This window comes from Cynara cardunculus, unplaced genomic scaffold (genome assembly GCF_001531365.2).
Source record: "Cynara cardunculus var. scolymus isolate 2C unplaced genomic scaffold, CcrdV1 Un_Scaffold_1627, whole genome shotgun sequence".
In the NCBI taxonomy this organism is placed as follows: domain Eukaryota; kingdom Viridiplantae; phylum Streptophyta; class Magnoliopsida; order Asterales; family Asteraceae; genus Cynara; species Cynara cardunculus.
In genome coordinates, this window is record NW_020200820.1 from 101,558 (window position 1) to 110,194 (window position 8,637).

Genomic DNA, 8,637 nt, shown 5'->3' on the forward strand with positions numbered 1-8,637 from the left:
CAATCTTCACAAAACCTTCATAACCATGGCAGATCTGGATAAATCTTCAAGAACATCATATAAGAGAGTTGAGAGAGAAAGTCAAGATCTTCAAAGCTTAGTCAACTCTCTATTACGTAATGTGATTTTACAATAAGCTCTCTCTACTTACAATTACAAAGACTTACCCTATTTATAGGGTCAAACCTCTAAACATAGTCAAAGTCAAACCTGCCTAAGAAAAGTCAAACTTGATGACTTTTACAATTATAGACAATATTTAACTTTCAAGACGAATACAATTTAATACTGGTTTTCAGTCCTAACAACTACGGTCAACTTATATTTGACGACCTGGTGCTGAAGCTGAATAATCGCCAACGAGAGAGGGTGGTTCCTTACACCAGGTTCCTGAGCGGGATTCTAGCTAGAATCCTTACAACAAAATACCCCGCTTAGAGTAACCTTTCCCTCTGCAGGCTTGGATCAAGGATTCTTGATCACAAGTCCAAGCCTTCAGATATTGGTCTATTCCCTCCAATGTTGTTGATAGCCAATACTCCTTTTCTTTCCTTTTCTTCTACTTCAGTAGCAATGACTTTGGTCTAACCCCTAAAGTCTACCCATGCTACTACTTTCCTATCCTCTCGAAAGAGGACACCTTCTGAAGCCATTCTTAATCCCTCAAAAAAGGTTAAGAAATCCATAAAGGGGAAGCCCTCTCAGCTAGCTGAGACATCTCAATAGGTCTTAACTATTGAACTTCGCGTTAAACCTGAGGTATTTGTCCTTACCCTTCATCCCTCCTCGGCTATATCTTCTATGATTGTCGTATGTGTGGCACATACCCCAACCACTTCAGTGACTCAAATCACTGAATGTGTAATTCCCAACATTGCCACTGATGATCATTCAGTTCTTTTCTCAACGTTCTCTGCTCCCCTCCTTCTTTGGTCTCTATCACACCAGCTAATAAATTGATGGTGATTATCCCCATCACTGGTGAAACTATCACCATAGAACTTGAGGATGTTTCTTTCGACTCCCCTCAGCAACATGCGGCTAATCCTATCGACATTGCATTCAAGATGCTCGGCCTCAGAGGTAATCACTCGGATACTACTGAGGAAGGTGTATCCCTTCTCCTTATTTCTTTGTTACTAACCCTCAGCTCTCTCATGCTCAATGTTCTCTTCTATCTACAAGTCCTATGGAGACTAACCCCTAGTCACAGAGACTGACGCCTATGATATGGTTGAGGATGTCAAGCTATTTCTCCCTACTGTTGTAACTATCCTTGACAAGATGGATGAAGTTCGACAGGGAATGAAGGAAGACTTGGCTCATGGCCTTTATGATTTCCAAGTTGAGGTATGTGAAGTCAAAAACGTGTTGAACTCCATGAAGATGGGAATCCAACACAACTCCGAAACTATCGTTGCTCTCTCCAGCAAGGTTGAGGATGTTCAGGCTGAGCTTACCGAGCATGGTGAGCTCCTTGAACGGATTTTCCAACTTCTACAACAACCGACGCCTATCCATGAACCAACCTTCAGAGATTTTGATCGTCATAAGTTGGATATGGTTGTTGAGCTCAATCTTTAACAAACAGAAGCTCTTGTATTCATAGAGTAGTCGCTACATAACCTTGCTCCTCACCTCCCTCTCTCTGTTGATGATGACAAAGAGGGGGAAAAGGCTCTTGAAAAGGATGTTGATGCCTTTGAAAAGGATGTTGATGTCATGGTTGCTACTAACCATGAATATCTTCCTCTCTCCACTTATGCATTTCCAAATGCTGGTGAAGAAGAGGAAGATGAAAATGATGATGAGGATCCCGAGATCCCTGACACAGGTGCTGACCTTGGTGATGATGATGACGACGACGATGATGAAGATGATTTCTCCGTCCAAGTCATTCCAAGACAGTCTTCTAAAGGAATTTCCTTCAGGGAACCTGCTTCCCAGGGGGAGAGATCCTCACACAGCACTCCTACTCTGGCAAAGGGAAAGGAGTTGCTGAAGACAACCTAACCGTACTCTTTAAGGCGCTCAGCTACCCTGAGGACGCAATCAATTCAACCATGTTTTTACCATCCACCTTAGAACCCGAACCTTCTTTTTCTCTACCTCTTATCTCTCAACCCCTATCTTTCCCTACAACACCTACCCTCAACCTCTCAACTCATCTTCCCTCTTTTGGAACCCTTGAGGATGATGAAGGTGAAGATGAAGCCTGCAATCTCATCACAAGGAAGTCATCAAAATGACATGTGTGCTCAGAGATTGAGAAAACTTGAGGATGGCTCAACTTATACGTCAACTTAACCAATTCGGAGTAAAAATTCCTCTTCGTACCTCTTGATATGGTGAGTTCGACTTCCTCTCTGAAGCTAAACATGAGGAATCCCTGAAAGCTGAACAAGAGCTAAAACAACATCAACAACAACTAAAAGACAGCTAGAGTTAGCCAAGACTCTAGCTGAACAAGCTCATGTAGAAGGGATGTTCATGAAAAATAATCCCCTCAATGATCAAGCCCTACTCTTGGAAGAAGTTGAACAAAAAAGACGAAGGGTGTTGAAGCTGAAAAATCATGACCTGTGTGGTGCAGAGAAAGGATCGAAACAAGAATGAGACCTCACAGGATTTAAAACGTCACAATCAGCGAACGAAATAAAGATGGTGGTCTTCTAATTTCTATGGTCATCTTCCGAGAGAACAACGATGCTGTTGGTCCCGTTAGGGTCTATAAGATGTGTATAACAGTTTGTAGAAGAGGTGGGGATGAATACAAACACAGTAAACTTTTCAAATTTAAAATATATATTGATAGAGAAGGATCAATACAGATTTTACAAGATTGTTTGCGGAAAGATAAGGTAAAAAAAACCTATCTAAACAATCTAAAGTTACACACTAATTCTTAGCACATAAAGAAAAGATTTGCTGTAAAAGACTTAGAAGAAAGTAAGTTCTATCTGAGAGAGAATTGTCTAGAATACAACAAAGAGATTCTAACTTGCTCGTGAAGATGAGCGTATTTGTTCTTAGATGTGTGTGTTCTTTTACTTAAGCGTAAGTAAGAGTAAGGAGTAGAAGTATCTTTGCATGGAGATAGAACATATCTATTTATACCCATTGCATTAAATGCACATTTAATGCAACGTGGTTGGGTTAGAACGCGTGTCAAGGCTTTAGAGGAAGACTTGTTCTTTGCTACAGTGAATAGTACGAAAGCCTATTCATGAGCAGACATCCTTTCACAAAGTTGGTGGGTAATAGAGTCAACTAATCGGCTTCGTACCGTACTATCTTTTAGAAAGGGCATGGGTTTGTCCTTTGTATGTATGAGGACAAGACAAAAACAATCGTGCTCAACAAGCTTCTTTTGATCGCTGAATGCTGGAATAATCTGAAGGTCTCTTCAGCATTCGCTGAGGCTTGGGCAGTCTTCACACATATGTAGACAAGGTTGTAATCACTGAATACCGCTTCAGATCACGTACTCGCCAGTCTCTAATCTTCAGTTTCAGTCTTCGACTTTCGCTGAAGGTTTTTTGGTGTGAGTTTTGTCTTCTTGAAGTATCGTTGTCGCTGATTGGATTTACATTACAAGTTCTTCAGCGATTACTGAACAAACTCACTGATGATCGCTGGAACTAAAAACAGAAACATAACTACTTTGTATAAGGTAAACGAGATTATCATCAAATCAATGAGAGAGAGGATCAACAATCTCCCCCTATTTGATGATAATAAGACAACATAAAGAAAGTTGTCTTATCAAATAATAGAAAGGAAAATTGACACATAAAATACATGTCCCTTTTAACTATTTTGGGATCTTTTGCAGTGAGTTAGTCTTTACTTGGAGAATTTTCTTAAGTTAAGTCTAAGAAAAGTTACAAGAAAGGAAACTGAAACTGAAAACTTATTCACTGATTTATAGATTGTCAGTGAATGTAAAAAGTAACACTGGAACTCATAGACTTGTGTCCCTATTACTTTTTACATGGATCTTTTTTTAGTGATGCACAAAATTTCTTATATTATTTTCAAGGGAAATATTACAAGATGTTCAGTACATGTCTAAAACTTACAAAGTATAAGATTAAACACTGAAAGTAGACATAGTAAGTAGGTTACAATACATGGACAATATTACAAGGAAAATAAACTAGTCTAAGTTGTTTAGATTAATGTAGCCAGGTACATGTTCTCCAAGCTTCTTTCGATGTAGGAAGTCTCTTCGTATACTTCGGTCCATAATCCTTCCTTTCAAGTCATCATCTAGCCAGAACGTAAGATAAACCAGGTATTCCATTGGGCATAGATGTAACTCAGACATTCTCTGAAATCTTACTTCACCTTCATAGTCAAGGAATATAATTCCTGACTCAGGTTTGAGGTGCACAGTGTTGGGTACATAAGGACCCTTCGCTGGCAGATCAAGATTCAACATAGAGATGTCTGGACTCTTATGATCCTTCAAGACTTCATTTAAGAAGAACTTCGTTTCACGTTCGTTCCTAAGGGATGGTCCATCACTAGGACTGGAGGGTCTCTTCTTTCTTCCTCCTTTCTTTAGAGATGGCCTATCAGGGACTGCGACATACTTGGACATCCTTTTGATAAGATCATTGATGATGTCTTCGATAATCGACTTATGTCTGGATTTGGAACGCTGAATGGCTTGTCTGATCTCCAGTCATTCGCTGTATCCATATTGGCCAAGGTAAAAAGGGTACTCGGTCACATCATCGAGATTGTCCCTGGTGATGAGCATTGAGAGAAGAGTTCCACCGTCTTTGGATCATTCGTTGATGCTGACGCTCGTGATCGGGTGAGGACTGATTCTTTTGTTCAGCTTAGCTTCACTCCAATGCTTGTCCCACTCAGCCAACTTTAGATTTTTCTCGTGCTCAGCTTCTGCAAGAGAGAGTAGCTTAGCTTGGGCTTGGACATCATTCACCTTCTTTTTGGACTTTCACTTTGGAAGAATTTTCTCAGCTAGAAACTTGGCCAGCTTTAGGCTGTCCTCAGTCTGCTTCTTTCGAAGCTCTAGATCTTCTTCAACTCTTATTGCCTCGAGTCTTTCAGCTTCTGTCAGGAAGTCAAACTCACTACCACTAGAGGTATGAAGATGAATTTTTACTCTAGTCTGGTCGAGGGACTTCCTGAGCTGAGTCATCTGCTGGTCGGTAGGAGCACTAGAGATAGGGTTATTGGGAACCCATTCCAGCCGACCACATGTAGTGAAAGGAATGTCAAGTTGATAGAGGGAGGTGACGACTACCTGAGAGGTAGTGTCATCAAACAAGGGTTGAGGGTGTTGAAATAGTACCTTCAGATTCCCTTCTTCAGCAACTCCTTTTCCTTTCGACGAAGGACCCTGGTTCCTTACAGGTGCTGACTCTTCTTCCCTTTGCTCCCTTTGGGATGTGGAATCCCTGAGGGCAACTCCTTTGGTGGCGGTTGTTGGACGCTGGAACTGGACGGTGAAGTCATCTTCATCATCGTCGTCTTCATCGCCATTAAGATCATTGGCCTGAGTCTGGAAGATCAGGTTCATCACCTTCATCATCATCTTCTTCATCAACTTCTTATTCCACATCACTAGCAACAGGTGCAGAGGTGATGGGAAGGTCATCATCACGAGGGAGGCCATCATCACGAGGGATGGCATCAACTTCCTCAGCTATAACAGCTTCACCGAAGGTTGGGATATCACAGGCAACCTCAGCTTCAGCTTCAGCTCTACGAGCTTCAGCTTCGTTGGTTGCTGGTTCAGCAGATGATACATCAGCGTTGGACCTCATCTCCCCCTCTCTGGCTAAGGCTTGAGAGCATATGCCAGAGAGTTGGTCCACGCTTTGAAGCTAGAGAACCATCATATCCTCTAGCCGTGATAGAGTGCTGGCTAGGGTGGTCGTTGCTTTGCGCGTCTCATCGAGCTGAGCACGGTCATCAGCGGTAAAAGAGGGAGGGATCACTGGTGCTGGTTGGCGAAAAACATCCAGGACTTGCTAGAGGAGCTCCGTCTGCTGGAGATACTGAGTCTTAGCTTCATCAGCCCTACTGGAGAGAGCAACAATGGCTTCAGCATTGGCTTGAACAGCCTCTTGAAGAGTCGAGAGCTGGCTCTTGACTTCTTGAACTTCAGCTTTGACAGCTGAGAGGTCCACAACAACATTAGCCTTGCGAGGCATGTCTTGATGAACTTCAGTCATCTTACAGAAGACGGTATCAACGGTTGGGAGGAGGAGTTTGACATCAGAAGCCATGTCATAATCTTCATCATCTTCATCGTACTCCTCTTCTTCTTTATACTCTTCTTCTTCGTCCATGGCTTGAGGTGCAGAAGGACTTGAAAGAGATGGAGAGTGAGAAAATAGAAGCTCAAGGTTAGAAGAAGTGAAGGGGTAGGAAGATGGACTACCTAAGGGGCCATCAGCGACATCTAAAGGATTATCACTGGCTTGCTCCATGATGCCCTCAAGAGGATAAGCATCTCTATACTGAGGAACTTCAAATGTAGCAACCTCAGGTCCAGTGGTGTGTGTGTCTCATCATCAAGGAGGACATTCGCTAATGAATCATGAACACGTGTAGCGACCAAAGAAGGAGGAGAAGAGAAGATGGCTGAGAGAACTTGTGGGTGGTCAACGGTGGCGGGACTGATATTCACACCTTCAGTGATTTGGGTCACTGAGGCGGTTAGGGTAGGTGTCACTGATACGATAGTGATTTCAGGGATCACTGAAGAGCTACGGAGGTTAGATGAAGGTGCCTCGGGGGTAAGACTAGTTTCAATAGCTGAAACCTGTCGAGAGGTCTCAGCTAGAGATGTGGCTATCCCTTTTTGACTTTCTTGGCTCTCTGAGAAGAACCAAGAGTTGGTTGAGAAGGTCGTTTGGAAGAAGGGGTTTTGGTGGCTGGGATACACTCAGGGGGGTTTGCCTTTGTCTTCACCACCTGAGGAAGAGAGGGAGGAGAGAAGTGAACTATTGAGGAGAGTGAGACATCTCCTTCTTTAAGCTTATGATCCAAAATCCTGGACCCAAGCCTGCACACCGGGAGGTTACTTACCTTGGAATATTTTTCGCCAAAAATCTTGGCAAAAACCATGTAGAGAAACCTGGTGTAGGGAACCACCTTTTCTCGCTGGTGCTTGTTTAGCTTTAGCACCAGGTCATCGAAAATGACCGCAACAAAATTTATAGCGCGACACTGAATCATGGAAACACCGATTGTCAAGACAACACGGGAGGCCTGATCTTGTCCACCAGTTTTCCCACCCATTGATTGGATGAAGTGGGAGAACAGGTACTACCAGACAGCTGACATCTTGTGCTTCTCGATCTTGGACAAGGACTTGATAAGCTCATTGGTGTCCTTCTTCAATGGCTATTGATAGCCAATGGCGTCAAGACAGGCGATGATATTGGATGTAGAGGGCTCGCTGTCGAAGGGGCCCTTAAGAAGATGAAGAGCGTGTCTCATGGTGGCCACGGCAAAGTTCACAGTCATACAGTTGAAGGTGAAGGTTATTTTCTCCACCTGTCGACCATGCTTGTCCTCTTCCTACACCACTTCAGCAGTAAACCCTGTGGAATGGCCTTTCTAACCATGACAGGTTATGGTTGAGAGCAAAAGTGAGTGGCGACATTTTGAGGAAAGTAGTCGCGTCCTCATAGAATTCTTTGTTTGAAGAGATGTCCAACAAGGCAACATGATTGTTAGCCTTGAATGAAACATCTTCAATGGCGAAGTTGACGTTCTTGGCATCCATTTATGTTTTTGATAAGAAATAAGAGATAAAACAGTTGTTAGTAAACCAAGAATTGTTTATTGTTTTTAAGTTTTGAACAAAAAAACTTCTTTAAAATCCACAATGAAGTTTTAAGGGGTTTTCAAGTAGAATACAGTTTTTGAAACATGATTATAACCAAGAAAAAGAATGTGTTAATAATCCTTTATGTTTGTTTTTAAGAGAACAAAGTTCTTAAAAAATGACAAACATATGTTTCAATAGAATGAAAGAGAAAAAGTTCTAAGTAACAAAGAAAGAAATATCGACCTTAGAATAGTAAAAGAGGTCGAAAGAAGGAGTTTCTTAGAAGTTCCCGAGTTCTTGCTTGCAAAGGGATAGAGGTTCGTCAAAGATATTTGAAAGCGTAAAGAAATATGAGGAAGAAATCCCATATATTATAGGTAGGATGGGAGAGAAGCTAAGTAGAGAGACAAAAAGACGACGGTTGAGGAAAAGGCCATGATGAAAAATATGGCACGTTCTCATCAATGATTGGATGGTAATTAATGAGGTAGCGTGTGACAGACCTTTTTGCGCATCCCAAAGCGTTGTGCATTGTAAATAGAGAATGTCGTCATTAAGACGGTTCATTAACTATTTCTTTTAAAAACGAAAAGGTTTTTAAGAAAAACGAAGAGTCTCATTTAGTGATAGAAGAATCACTGAATAGCTCGTTTAAAACATTTTGATCACTGAAAAAAGAAAAGATTCATTGATAGTTTTAAGATAAAGAACTGAAAATAACTTAGAATATTTTCATAAAGACTTCAGTGTCAGCGATAAGAGAATCACTGAAACTAACATTTAAAAAACATTTGAATCACTAAAGATGAAAAAGTTCA